Source organism: Protopterus annectens, chromosome 2.part0 (assembly GCF_019279795.1).
Source record: "Protopterus annectens isolate FY-2018-M chromosome 2.part0, PAN1.0, whole genome shotgun sequence".
Classification (NCBI taxonomy): Eukaryota; Metazoa; Chordata; order Ceratodontiformes; family Protopteridae; genus Protopterus; species Protopterus annectens.
Genome location: NC_056728.1, coordinates 497886713 through 497902955, shown reverse-complemented (window position 1 = coordinate 497902955; position 16243 = coordinate 497886713).

Sequence of the window (16243 nt, the reverse complement as noted above, 5' to 3'; positions counted from 1 at the left end):
TTCATAACAAAAATATAAAATAAATCTAATCATATTAAAGAAATATACCCCCCCAAAAAAAAAGAATGTTACTGATTTAGAAGACATCTTAAAAGAATTTAGGGATCACTTTAACATAATAAATATCAATATTTCTTTAATGGATTCCCAAGAGGAAATAAAAAAATATTAAGAAATAGATTTAGAAAAAAATTAACTGAGAATCAAATTAATCTTATTGGCAAGTCTGTTTTAAACTCTGAATTAAAAGTTCAGATTAAGAAATTAAAATCAAACAAGGCTCCTGGAATGATGGCATCATTTCTGAACTTTATAAGTTAATGCCAAGAGAAGCTTTGGATACACTGCCTAAAGTTTTCAAGGTATTTAAAAATTTAGAAAATGTTCCTCCCTCTTGGAAATACACCATGTTTCCCCCAATATTAAAATCAGATAAAGATCCTGTAAAATGCTTGTCTAATAGACAAATATATTTATTAAATGTAGATTATAAATTATTTATGTGCATTCATCCTGAAAGATTAAAACAATTTCTCCCACTCATGATTGATAATGACCAGAATGGTTTTATCTTAAACAGAAATTACTATGACAATATTAAAAGAATTTTAACATTAATTGACTTTGCAAATAAAACAAAAGAGAACTTAACTGTAGTAAGTCTGTATGATGCTGCCAGCCCAGCTAGCTGGAATTTTGTAAATAATTCTGTCATTCGTGAAAGTTGCTATGATTTATACAGAACTGTATGTTATGCACCGAGATTTTGTACCCTACTGTAAAAGAAGAGAAATGTATATAAACTATATATCTGTGCAAATGTATGTTTTAATAGTAGAAGCTGGAATATACAGAGTTAACTTGCAAAACTTCAAGAAAATAAGTTGAAATTAAAAGTGCTTTACGATGTGCTATAAAAGGTAGTTTCAGTGCAGCAAGCAGACACAATGTCTAGAGCTAGAAGTTTCTTTCTATTGTCTTAGAGAGAAGTAATTACTAGGTCTAAAATGTAAAAATATTTGTTTTATGACTTCCAGTTCTGAGCAAACATCTGAGAGATATGTATTTTTCACAGAGAAATGTTAAATTTTGTTAAGTTTCTGTTAGCCTGGGAACTGAAGGCAGGTGACAAAGAGTGGTGTCATCCAGGCTAACCCAGCAGTAATATTTTGATATTAATTTAGGAATTCTCTCAGAGAATGGGCATTTTGTATCTTGTCTTGGACCTAGAAACATCCATTCAGTACTTCTGCCTGTATCTTGCTCTGTAAGTAAGTTATTTAAGGCATATTATATTTTAGATATAGATAGGAATATAGTAAAGATTAGTTTGGATGTTTTCTGTATTTATTTGAGACTGTCCTGCAATGTTGTCTTACAGAATTTCCTGTGATTCTGAACTCTGTTGTCACAGTGTTAAGTATTGTCTTGTTCTTTTATTATTTATTCTTAAATATATTTAAACCTTTTAATTGTGGGTGGTTTGTTAAGAGATATTTAAGCTCTGAGAGTACTTGCATATGTATTTGGTGACACTCTATAGGCCACTACTAAATGGCCTTGAAAGTCTTAGTCACACTTACCATTTTGATAATTGTAACATTACACAGTAAAATTGGGCACCCTTTGATAAGTCCTTAAAAGTAGTTGATAAGTAATGACTGGTGGCAGCTGGTACTACCTTATAGTCTGGGATATGAAGTACTGGTTGGACAGAGAGGGTGCTGGAGGTTTTGGCTTTGCCACTCAGCTGAGATCTCGACCGTATAGCTGTGCTAGGGGGGAGTCTTATTGGGGTTCTGGAGAAAGAGGGAAAAAATAGCCCCAGACTGACTGTGATCTCTGTGTGCTCTTAAGGGAAATTGTACTTATTAATTGTTTGGCAGTGGTGGGATATCCACATCACATATTAATTGGTTGATAGTGGTGAGTTAGTCACATCACATATTAATTGGCTTATAGTGGTGTGGATATTGAATTCCTGTAGCCTGTGTACTGTGATCACTGAAGGTATTTGTACTCTCAATCAGCCATGCAGTGAACATTCAGCGTTCATATCACAATTGTTTTATTTTTTTGTTAGCTTAGTTAGTCAGGGAGAGCAGGCAAGCATGTCAGCAGAGGAGTACGGCAAGCTGATAAGGAGCCATTTGGCTGAGATGTGCCAGGCTAAAGGACTTTTGCATGTGAACCTGACTAAAGCAGACATGATTGCAGCTTTAGTCACTGCTGCATTACAGAATAGCAACCAGGAGGACAAAAAGATTGGCCGCGGAGATGGGCAACTCTCAGAAAATGGACAGCTCAACCTTTCCACAGAGGGCTTCAAAATCTGTCTGAAGTTAAAGACTTTAGCTCAAGGCTAAGCATTTGGAAATAGACTGACCCATCTACAGACTGAGGAAAATGAAAAACTGCAATATCTGAAGGCTGAGGAAAATAAAAAACTGCAACGACTGGAAGCTGAGGAGAAGGAGAGACAGAGGCAACATGTAAAGGAGATGCTGACTCTTCGCCAGAGTCATGGAGGTAATAGGGAAGGAAGTAACCAAACCTCAGAAGCAACAAAGGTCAGTAAATTTCATCCACAATTTACAGAGGGGAATAATTCTGATAGTTTCATTCATTTGTTTGAGAGGGTATGTAAACAGCATAATGTTGACTAAGGGCTCTGGGTACGGTTCCTGACCTTCCTTCTCCATGGTAAAGCTGTAACTGTTCTATCCAAACTGTCTGATACCGATTGTTTAAATTATATTACAGTAAAAAATGTGTTTTTTAGAATGTTTTAAGTTAACACTTCAAGCTTATAGGAAAAAGTTTCATGAGCATAGACACAAGGCAGATGAAAGTGTGTGTGAATATGTTGCTAACTAAACACTTATTTTCATAGGTGTGTGAGTGGATGTCAGGTCACCACATTTGAAGGGCTGGCAGACCTTTTGGTGAGGGATCAAGCCTTTATCCGTTTGGCTGAGAACATGAGAATCTGGTTAGCTGATAGACAATTAATTACTGTAAATGACTTGGGGAATAAGGGAGACCTATACCTAGCAAGCAGGCCATGACTTCACACAAAAGGGACACCCAGTGTTGCTCATGGGTTTAAGATTCCGCCAGTAGCAGGGGAAGCCATTATTCCAGGTACATGTCCAGGACCAAGGGTTAAATGTTTTAAATGCAACCAGTGGAGCCATGTAGCATATAGATGCCCACAGAGGCAAAGAGAGGAACAAAAGGTGGGAGAGCCAGTAACTAGGAATGACAAGATGCCAGCAGTAAGTTGTCTGAAGACAACAAGGGTATCAGACTACCACAAGAGGTTATATACTATCTTAGTGAATGGGAAAGAGGCCATGGCTAAGAGAGACACATCCTCTGACCTGACTGTTGTGAAGCCTGCAATTGTTACAGAGGAGCACTACTTGCTTGGGCAGTCTACTCCAGTCAGAGCTTTAAAAGGGACCCCATTCCAAATACCTTTGGCTAGGGTTCACCTTGACTAAGAGTGTGGAAAAGAAAGCCAGCAAATAGAGGTGTTTGAGGATACCCCTGCAGATGTCCTGATAGGGAATGATTTTGAATGCAGTACTGTGTGTGCATGCAGTTACATGAAATCAGGCTTGGAGATAAGCATGTGGGTCTGGTAGCTTGGGGGAGACCCAGACAGACCACACACTTGCAGCCAGGACTGGTGAGTTGGTTACTTCAGGGAGGCAGCTACCCTGTACCAGTAAGACTGAAGGTGAGTCACAGCTGCTTGTTGGTACTGATTTTCCCTTGGACAGAGTGACTGCAAAGGCAGAGGCAGAGGTGAGTAGTAGTACCGAGGCTGGGAGTGAGGCACTGCTGTCAGAGGATACCAGACTTCCTGTGGAAGGGGAGCTGGAAAGGGTTACAAAAAGAGAGTTGAGACAGGCTCAGCTCTCAGACCCTACATTACAAGGCCTGAGGGAGGTAGCTACAAAAAGGGAGCTGAGAAAGGCTAAGCTCTCAGACCCTACATTACAAGGCCTGAGGGAGGTAGCTAGTGAGGCACCTGATTCTCAGCTGAAGGGGGAATCTGTATACCAAGACAAAGGGTTACTCGATAGAGAGTGGACCCCTGAGGGAGGGCTAAAGAATGAGAGAATACAGCATTTGGTAGTGCCCAGAGCCTACCATCTGGCACTTCTAGCCATATGCCATGACATTCCCTTTGCAGGTCATATGGGCATAAAACATACAAAGAGATGTATTATGCAGAACTTCTATTGGCCTGGGATTTCCAGAGATGTAACAGGGTACTGCAGGACCTGTTAGCAGTGCCTAAAGGTAGGCAAGACAGGAGACAAGGTGAAAGCTCCTTTGATGCTTTTCCTGTGATTGAGGAGCTATTTCAGAGGGTAGCTATGGATATTGTCGGGCCTCTGAGCACCCCAAGTTCCACAGGGAAAAAGTATAGCCTAGTGGCAGTAGATTACGCTACACGATACTCTGAGGCAGTGGCTCTGTCATCCATTGAGGCAGAAAAGGTGGAAATGCTTTGTTAGAGATTTTCAGCAGGGTAGGTTTCAAAAAAGAAATGCTGAGTGACAAAGGTGTCAATTTCATGTCAAACCTCCTGAGTTGTCTGTGGAAGTACTGTAAGGTGAAGGACCTAAAGACCACCCCCTACCATCCCCAGACTAATGGTCTTGTTGAGAGGTTAAACACTACATTCACATCCATGCTACTGGCATTTGCAGACCAGTTTAAGTGGGAATGGGACATATATTTGCCCCATCTGTTGTTTTCTTACAGAGAGGTGCCCCAGGAATCCACAGGTTTTTCACCCTTTGAGTTGCTGTATGGGCATAGGGTGAGGGGACCCCTAGATTTGATTTGAGATGAGTGAGAGGATGAGTGTGAATTCCACAAGGAGTCTGTTGTGGTATATGTCCAAAACCTCAGGACAAGGCTCAGGCAACTCATGGGCTTGGCCCAGGAGAACCTGGCAGAGGCCCAGCAGCATAGGTTCATAGGTTCATAGGTAGGTACTAGGCTATCAGCCCAAGGGGCTAAGTAAGCCTAGCCAACAAGGTTCCCTGGTTTACACCACCCAAGAAAGTTAATTTCCTGTGCCCCTGCCGAGCCGAGCCACAGAAGTGATCCCTGGGGTGTATTTCCTATTTCCCATCCACTCATCAATATTTTTCTTGAAGAGTGCTAATGAGGAACTTTGTTTGACATAGATGGGTAGCTTGTTCCAGAGTCTAGGAAGTCTCTGGGTCAGGAATCTATCCCTCCAGCATGTCCTGTTTATTGTGGTGACAGGGTTTAGGTCCCTAGAGTGTGTAGCTTGGAGGGATTGGGATTTCTGTAGGTGTAGCATGTCCAACAGCTCTGGGTTTAACATAGCTTTATATGTTAGGCAGAGATCTCCTCAGAGTAGGCGATATGCTACAGTGTAAAGCTGGAGTTTTTTGAGATGGTCAGTGTAGAGCATCTGTTTGAGGCCAGTAATCCTCTTTGTGAGGTACTTCTGTGGCATGGCCTTTCCAGCTGCTGCAGATGTCTTGTGAGGTATATTCCAAAAGGGACGTTTTACTCTATAATGGGTCTAATGAGTGCCGAGTAGAGGGGAACAATGACCTCTTTTTTCCCTGGATGAAAACTCTTTTGTGATGAGGTGTGCCACATAGAAGGATTTCCTGACTACTGTGGCGATGTGATTATCAAAGGAGAGACTACTGTCCACCTGGGTCCCAAGGTCTCTTATCATGCATTCGGCACTAAGTAGACTGCCGTTTATGTGATAGTTCATGGGTACAGAGTTTTTACCAAAGGGGATGACAATGCACTTTTTGGCATTGATCTTGAGGCCATGCCTCTGACACCAGGCATCTGGCTCAGTGATGCCCTTCTGTAGGATGTCCACATCATTTGGGGACTCAACTATGGCTCCTAGTTTGCAGTCATCTGCGAACTTCATTAGCCAGAGGCCTTCTGTGTTAGCCTGTACTTCAGAGAAGTAGATACCAAACAGGAGAGGTCCCATGACTGAACCCTGTGGTACTCCACTTGTCACTGGTTTGAAGTCAGATTTGGAGTCTGCAACATTTACAGTGTGAGTTCTGTCAGTGAGCCAGTTGGCAACTCATCTTGTGATGTAGGGATTTATATCTAGTTTAGTGAGTTTATCTATAATTCCAGAATGAGGGATGGTGTTGAAAGCCTTGGCGAGGTCAAGATAGGCTGTATGCAGAAAAAGGTCTGGTATGATGGGAATGCTTGAGCTAGAGAGTATGCTGTAGGGCAGCAGATAATGGTCCTCATTCCTCTCAGACACAACAAGCTGCAGGCAGCTTGGGAGGGACACTATAAGGTGGTAAGGAAGGTCAGTGATGTTAACTACATGGTAGATCTGCTAGGCAGGAGGCACGGGTACAAATTGTACCATGTTAACATGATGAAATCTTACAATGATAGGGAGGACCTTGTGCTGAGTATTTGCAGTGGATTGCAGGAGGAGTCTGAGGGGAATCTGGTGACTGATCTCCTCAGTGAGGCTCAGACTGACACCTCAGTGGAAGGGGTAACAGTATCCCAGCAGCTATCCTCTACCAAAGTTTGAGAAATCCGAGTAGTGTTAAAGGAGTTTGGGGACAAGTTCACTGGGAAACCAGGGCACACCCACCTGGTGCAGCACCATGTGGATACAGGACCCAAAGGCCTATTAAGCAGGCTTACAGGGTACTGGAGTGAGTCAGACAGACTCTGAGGGAGGAGATACAAGAGGTGTTGGAACTAGGGATAATTCAGGAGTCCAGCAGTCCCTGGGCCTCCCCAGTGGTGCTGGTACTGAAGAAGGATGGCAGCACCAGGTTCTGTGTGGACTACAGAAAATTAGTCACTCAGAGTCAGATGCTTAATCCATGCCTAGGACAGATGAAACCCAAGTGCAGCTGGGTGGGGCTAAGTAACTTACCACTATTGACCTTACCAAGGGCTACTGGCAGGTGCCCTTGACTGCCAGTGCTAGAGAGAGGTCAGGATTTTTGACTCCTTTTGGCTTGTATGAGTTCACAAATATGCCCTTTAGGATGAAAAATGCCCCAGTGACTTTTCAGAGACTGGAAGATCATAGCCTAGAAGGAGCAGGAGATTTTGCCCTTGCTTACCTAGATAATATTGCCATCTACAGCCATTCCTGGCAATAGCACCTTCACCATGTCAGGGAGGTGCTGGGCAGTCTACAGAGGGCAGAGTTGACCATTAAGCCCAGCAAATGTCAGCTGGATATGGCAGAAGTCTCCTACCTAGGACATAGAATGGGGAGTGGTAAGATCAGGCCAGAACCTGCCAAAGAGGAAACCATTCAGGCATGGTCTGCACCTTTTTCCAAAAAGCAGGTGAGGGGGCATTCTTATGGACAGCAAGGTACTACAGAAAGTTCGTCCCCAGTTATAGTACCATAGCTTCTCCCCTCACAGACCTGACAATGAATAACAGGCCAGATAAGTAGTGTGGACCCCAGCATGTGAGCAGGCATTCCAGAAGCTTAAAGGAGCTTTGGGAGGACCCCCTGTTTTAGTCAGTCCAGATTACAGCAAATAATTTGTTGTGCAGGTGGATGCTTCAAGCCATGGTGTGGGGGCTGTACTTCACCAGGTTTCTTCAGAGGAAGAAGAGCACTCAGTGATTTATCTCAGTTATAGGCTCCAACTCAGGGAGGAATGCTATCCAGCTGTAGAAAAGGAATGCCTAGCCATCATGTGGGCACTGCAGAAATGTCATCCTTATCTGTATTGAAAGAAATTCACTGTAGTTACAGACCACAATCCCTTAACATGGCTACATTAAGACAGCCAGAAAAATGCCAAGTTACTAACGTGGAGTCTAGGAATGCAAGCATATGATATGGCAGTGCAGCACCGCAGTGAGGTTAGCAATGCCAACGCAGATGGGCTCTCAAGACAGGGAGTGGGGTAAGGTATTCCCAGATAGGCTCAACCCTCTCAAGCAATGTTTCTGAAGCAGCATTTGAAAAATTAGCTTGTGTTTTCAGGGGGGGGGATTGTGATGCTGCCAGCCAAGCTAGCTGGAATTTTGTAAATAATTCTATGTTACTTGTGAATATTGCTATGATTTATACATAACTGCATGTTATGCACTGAGCTTCTAGAATGTAACCACAGTGTACCCTACTGGAAAAGAACAGAACTGTATATAAACTATATACCTGTGCAAATGTATGTTTTAATAGTAGAAGATATAACACACAGAGTTAACTTGCAAAACTTCAGGAAAATAAGTTGAATTAAAAGTGTTTTACTATGTGCTATAAAAAGTAGTTTCAGTGCAACAAGCAGACAGAATGTCTAGAGTTAGAAGTTTCTTTCTATTGTCTCTGAGAAAAGTAATTATTTATTTTTATTTATTTTATTTAACATTTGTTGACCGGGAAAGTCCGACTAGGTTCCACAGATCCTGTTTTCAGCGGAGGCCCGGGGAGAAATGCTCCAGAAGCATGTCTTTTAGAATGTGGGAGGAAACCGGAGTACCCGGAGGAAACCCATGACATGAGCAGAACATGCAAACTCCACACAGAAGGCACCCCAGCCGAGAATCAAACCAGAGAACCTCTTGCTGTGAGGCAACAGCATTAACTGCTGCACCACTGCACCGCCCAAATGGCTTTTACTAGGTCTAAAATGTAAAAGTATTTAATTGTTTTATGACTTCCAGTTCTGACCAAACATCTGAGAGATATGTATTTTTCACAGAGAAATGTTACATTTTGTTAAGTTTCTGTTAGCCTGGGAACTGGAGGCAGGTGACAAAGAGTGGTGTCATTCAGGCTAACCCAGCAGTAATGTTTTGATATTAATTTGGGAACTCTGTCAGAGACTGGGCATTTTGTATGTTGTCTTGGACCTAGAAACATCCATTCAGCACTTCTGCCTGCATCTTGCTCTGTAAGTACGTTATTTAGGGCATAGTATCTTTTAGATATAGAGAGCAATATAGTAAAGATTAGTTTAGATGTTTTCTGTATTTATTTGAGACTGTTCTGCAATGTTGTTTTAAAATATTTCCTGTGATTGTGAACTCTGTAGTTATTGTGTTGTTTGAGCATTGTCTTGTTCTTTTATTATTTATTCTTAAATATATTTAAACCTTTTAATTGTGACTGGTTTGTTTAGAGATATTTAAGCTCTCAGAGTACTTGCATATGCATTTGGTGACACTGTACAGGCCACTCCTAAATAGTCTTGAAAGTCTTGGTCACACTTACCATTTGGATAATAGTGACATTACACAATAAGATTGGGCACCCTTTGGTAAGGGCCTTAAAAGTAGTTGATAAGTAGTGACTGGTGGCAGCTGGTACTACCTTATAGTCTGGGCAGAAGGGAGCATAGCTAGTAAACCTGTGCCAGCCTTCCCCAGTTGTGTGTGTGTGTGTTTGTATATAAATTAAATCTCAAAGTGTGTGTGTGTGTCAGCTACTTGGGCAGGGACACGAAGCTCTGGTTGGACAGAGAGGGTGCTGGAGGTTTTGGCTTAGCCACTCAGCTGAGATCTTGACCCTATAGCTGTGCCAGTGGTGAGTCTTATTGGGGATCTGGAGAAAGAGAAAGAAACCAGCCCCAGACTGACTGTGATCTCTGTGTGCTCTTAAGGGAAATTGTACTTTACTGTGTGTGTATTTGTCATCCTCCCAATGTGTACATCTCTCACTGGTGTTAGTGGTGAGGACTGAGGCTCCCTGATTACTGGGCCAGTGCAGGGGCATCACAGTCTGTATATCAATAGTGCTTTTGGTTCAGTTAATTGGAACTACCTCTCACTGGTACTTGAAGAAATCAATTTCTCAAATACATTTATACAATGTATTAATCTTCTATTAATTAATTTATATGCATATGTAAAAATAGGTTCATTCACTTCAAAACCAATAAAGATCTCTAAAGGAACTAAGCAAGGATGTCTACTTTCACCTTTATTTTTTACCTTAGTTATAGAGCCTTTTGCCAATTTGATAAGATCACGTCCAGACATTAAAGGTATTCACACAGATAAAAACCTAACTTCTAAAATCCAGTTGTTTGCAGACTGTATTCTTCTGACATGAAATGAATGTAATAATTCACTTTCAACTCTGTTTATTCTAATAGAAGTATTTCAGAAGAAATCTGGACTTTTTTTTAATGAAAATAAAACAAAAATCATATCTATAAATTATAATACTAATGTTATAGAAAAATATTTAATAAATACATAGGCCAGGAAAAATATTAAATTATCTAGGAATAATTATAGCTAAAACATTAACAAAATAATAGACATCAATTATAATAGTAGTTTCATTTCTATAGAGAATCTCATAAATAAGTGGAATAGATATTTTTTTACTATAGATGAGAGACTTTCTATAATTAAAATGATTTTTCTACCAAAAATTCTATATATCGTGAAATCATTATCTTTACCCCCTCCTCTAAAAAAGGTTAATTCTTTAATTTTAAAGTTTCTGTTGTACCCTAGCAAGACCTTAATAGCTTTCAGTCATCATATTAGAGACTGGTCCTTTGCAGGTATTTGGTTACCAGATCTAGAACTATACTCCCTATCATCTGTTATCAAAACAATAATTCTTTGGTCAAATAGTTACTATACCACTAAATGGAAGGACTTTCAAGGAAACTTCTGGACACACTCTAACTCCTCTAAACATTCTAATTATTGTTTATTTTTAAATAATTCTTTGTTCTGACTATTAAAAGAATATTTCGTAAATAACCCTAATCAAATAATTAATAATAATTACATTCCTATTATATTGAATATCTGAGAAATTTCATTCATAGAAATCCAAAGTACAAAACATGCTTTTCCTTATTTTTCCAATAGCTTATACTCAAAATAATAGTTCCATTCTAAATAGATCTGTAATGGCTACTTTCAAGGAAAATAACCTGATAAATTGGTTCCAGTTAATGAATAAAGGAAACTTATACTCTGCCCAATACATAATTAATAAATGTGATATAAAAGATGACATGGTTGCATGTGCAAAATTGCAGACAGTCTGTGGAACACAAAATTGATGTTATGCAACCATCAGTGAAAAATTCCCTTCTTAATTTAATTGAATTTTTAACTATTATGGTATATCAGAGAACATCTGGAAAAGGTATTTTATCAAAACTTTATAAAGGGATAAAAAAGAATTAGAAAACAATAAAGAAAGCTATTGGAATTGCTTTAAACTTATAAACAACCCCCTAATGACAAGGATAAAAAAACTAATTGTATCATCATCGAAACAAATCATTTGTTCAGTTTAATGGAAACTATTCTCTTGGAAATTTTTACATAGATCTTTCTTTACTCCACATAGAATAGAATTAATATCCAAAAACAAGTTGGTTTGGGGGAGATGTAAGTTAGACACTAAAGCTGATTGGGAGCATATGTTTTTTGAATGTGTTATAATTAAGCCACATTAGGAGGAGATCAATGTCTTCCTACTAGCTTTATTTTCTGATAAATTTATTTTAACTAAATCGCTAGTTCTTTTCCATACTGCAATCCCAGAGTGTGTTACAAGACGGAAATATCCAAGCCTATGGAGCATCCTAACAATTGCAAGGAAAGTAATAATAAGAAACTGGAAGAATGAATCTATTCCTTCCTTCAGTGACGTTTTGAACATTGCAAATGAAGTTTGTCACCTGGAACTTATCACCATTAAATCAGAATCTACAAGAATCACTTCCTCATTCAACGCTTGGAAAAGTTTAACAGAACTATTAAATAAACAGTAATTATTTTTTCGAAGAATGATTGCTAAATGTTACATTTTGTAGAATTTTTCTTATTTAGTAGACACCTTTGAAAATAGTTGTTTTATGTATGTATGTATATGTATATATATATATATATATATATATATATATATATATATATATATATATATATATAGATATGGATCTAGGACAGTTGATCAAAAGACCAACTGTCCGAATCCAACCCTACAGAACACCGTTTACCAAAACTGCTTTCACCGAAAAAGCAGTTTTGGTAAACAAAGGTAAAACACACACACACACACACACACACACACACACACACACACACACACACACATACACACATACACACACACACACACACACACACACACACACACACACACACACACACACACACACACACACACACAAACAGAAAAAAAAACACGCACAACATGTTTATGCAGGAGGGGTCTTTGCCCCCCCCTGCCCCCCACACCCCCCCTACTTTTATATTCTCACTCCGAGATCTCACTACAGTGGGGAAAAGGGAATAAATATTCCCTTATCCTCACTGTAGTCCGATCTCGCCCACTACCACTTCCCCCTGATTCCCTGTACTTTTATGAAAGTTTCACGAAAGCACTTTTTTCGTTAAAAAGGACTTTTGCGAAACTGTGACAGCCCATTTCACTTTCGGTAGACTGTCCTAGACCCATATATATATATATATATATATATATATATATATATATATATATATATATATATATATATATATATATATATGGGTCTACTTCGATCCATCAAAATTTCAGTTTGTCGATATGTATGAGTTTATGCTGGTTGACCATCCTCTTTTGAGGACCTTATTTGGTATCCCCAAAATTTAATTGGAGCTGCATAACCCCCCATTCAGGCCCATTGTTTCCTCACCTCACTCAGTGACAGAAGGTATTTCTCTGGTAATAGATTATATGTTGAATCCTTTAGTACAAAAAATTGATTTTTTTATTAAGATTCCTGGCATTTTCTGGATAAAATTAGGGATTTCAATACAGCTTATTCTTTTGATGCCAGTAAAAAATATTATATTTACTGTGGATATTCAGTCACTATTCACAAGCATTCCACACGATCAGGGAGTTGATTTTGTCAGACAGTTTTTGGAATCTGTTGCTAACTTCTCTAATGATAACATTTTTGTTTTATGTACTCTCTTGGACCTTGTGCTTATTAATAACTATATTTTGTTCAGTGAAAAAATATATAAATAACTGAGAGGAGTAGCTATGGGGTCAGCAGCGGCCCCAGCTTACAACAACCTCGTGCTTGGGTGGTGGGAACATAGTATTTTGAAGCTGATTTTGAAACAGTACAAGGTTGTTTTTTATGTCAGATTTGTGGATGACCTGTTTTTTATTTTAGAAGGTAATATGGATCAAGTGACTGCTTTTTGTGACAGTATAAATAGTTATTCTGATTTTTTGAAATTTGTTTTAGGAAGCATTGGTTTAACTGTTCATTTTTTGGATGTTACTTTAACATGGGATATACATAGAAGTAAATTCAATAGCAGCATTCACAGAAAGGAAACTTTTAATGGTTACTTGCACTATTCAAGCAACCATCCCATTTTCATGAAAAATAATATACCTAAGGGACAGTTCATACGTGCATCCCGCATGATCTCAGATGACATTGTTTTTGAAAATGAGGTTACATTTATACACGGGTTGTTTTTACAGAGGAAATATCCCTTTGAGTTACTAGACAAACTCGCTGAAGAAATCAGGGGAAGAAGGGTCATTGATTTTCCCCTCATTTTATTATTTGGATTTAATACAAAAAACAAGGTATTTCAGGAGATGTAAATATTAATTTGAATAACAATAAAAAGTATGCTATCTCTTGTGTTTTGGACATGTCTGTAGATAGAAAAAGTATAAGGTCCATTATAAGTAAAAATTGGAATATTTTAAGGGGGAATTTTGATTTACTTCAGGTTATTGGTGATAAGCCTTATTTTACATATAAAAATACTCATTGTTTAAAAAACTGTTTACAATTTGATTCCTTTACCAGGGCTAACCTTGACACAGGGAGACGCTGCAAAGGAATTCATATATGTGGTTTTTGTGCTTCTTGTACATTTATTTTAGAAGGACCTTATGTTGGATTACCCCCATTTGAACAAGACTATCCCCATAGATGGAATATACAACTGCAACACTTGTGGTGTGGTTTATATTGCAGTTTGTTTTTTTCTGTAGTGAGTTTTACGTAGGTATGACCACAAGGAACCTTAGTAAAAGGATCAAGGAACATCATTATTGTATTAAGACTAAAAACACTAATAATGCTCTATTTAAGCATTCTTTAAAATGTTTGGGGTATAAAAAGTTTTTTATTTCTGTCTTGGAAAATGTAGTAGAGAAGATTAGGGATGGGCCCTTTAAGGACTTTCTTGAGCAAAGAGAAACTATGTGGTAGCTACGGTTAGGAGCTGACAAACAACCTGGTATAAATGACTCTGTTAATAGTAAATATTTTTTTAAAAAGCAGAAGACTAAAGGTTTTAAAATGATGATTTTTATCAGTTTGATAAGGTTTTGTTATCTGTACCTTTAAATTTTGTCCTTTTTAAATTGGATTCAATTAATGGTTTGATATATAAGTAGTAACTGTCGTATGTTTAAATTATTTTGATGAAGTCTCTTAGAGATGAAAGCGGCAATAAATTGTGGTATTCGATAACCTTTGGTGGTTTCCTTTATTGTTCGGCCTGTGTGGTGGTATATTTTTATTGAAAACACACTTTTGCGAAACTCTGTTCACTGAGTAGTTTTGATAGATCACGGTACAGTGAGGATAAGGGAATATTCCCTTTTCCCCACTGTAGTGCGATCTTGGAGTTAGTATATATAAGTTGGGGTGTGAGGGCACATTTGTTTAATTTTTCGTGTGTGTTTTTTTCGGTGCATTGATTTTCATGAAAGTGCATTTTTTTTGTTTAAACGCACTTTTGCTGAACTGGGATCGCTTATTTCAGTTTCGACAAACTGAAATTTCGATGGGTCGAAGTAGACCCATATAAATATATATATATATATATATATATATATATATATATATATATATATATGTGTATATATATATATATATATATATATATATAGCTATACACACACACACACACACACATATATATATATATATATATATATATATATATAAAATGGTTTACTACTAGATTTTTTATGTTCTTTTTTCTTTTCTCTATTATGTCAAATGTTTCCTTCTTAAATGAAATGTTATCATTTCTGTTTATATCTTAAAACCTAATAAAAAAGATTTATATAGAAAAGGGCTTGAAACTCTTCTGAGCACTGTTTACTAAACTGTAGCTAGAATTTAGCTTGCTTTAGCTGTGGTACTTTACATGGTTTACTATGCATGCTGCTAAATGAATAAAGTAAGGAAATGTTTCCAAAATTCTTTCAGACCCATGATGGCTCATTCACTTCCTAAGCCCCCCCTCATATCTCCATTATATGATCAACACTATTTTCTTTTTCGACTGCAAATCTAGCAGGAAATCTACCCCAACTTCAAGCTACCCTCCACACTATTGACCTAGTTCTGTTTAGATCAGCTGTGTCCTCAGCCAGCATCCAGAAACATCTACAAAAGGCCTTCACTATGTCCGGTACTGGTGTTCTCACATAAAATACATAGTAAATGTTTCCAGAACCAAATCCATGCTTTTGGAGTCAAACAAACATTAAAAACATACAACAAAAAATTACAAAACGTAATGGCTATCAAGTCCAAGCACAACACACTAACCAATTAAATATTTAGGTGTCTTGTCTCTTTCTTTCCTTTATCATGTTTATTAAATTACTTTGAGGATGATTAACAACCTATTATTTTGGCTGGGCCATTACCTAAAGAGGTAGATGACATAAGCCTATTATATTATCAACATGTCAATGGGTGCAAAGTGCTTTGTGTGCCTCTTGCAATGGAAAGTTAAATGATTGTGCTTAATCATGTTATTTTTACATGTGTGAGACCAGACATCTTGTCATACAGTGAGATTCAAACCCTGGCCTAAAACAAGTCACAGATGAATGTCTGATCTGCAAAGAGAGAATAGTCCAAAAAAGGAAAGCAAAGCCAGCTTGCAAGACAATTTCAGTGCAGAGTGACCATAGGAAATAGTGCATATTTACTGTACAGCACATTTCCCTTTCGAAAAGGTACCTGTCAATGTGCCTTAGTAGCTTTTGGTGTGTTTTCCAAATGAGTAGAAGTTTTACCCACTGGGAGTAACACATGTCATACTACTGCTAGAATTTTCTGGAAGCTTACTTCTTTTCTCACTGGGTTTTTCCATGTTACAGGAAGTAATAATGGACCACATTTTATAGGATGGTTTATGGATGAAATTTGTAATTTCTTAGGAATTCAGTAAT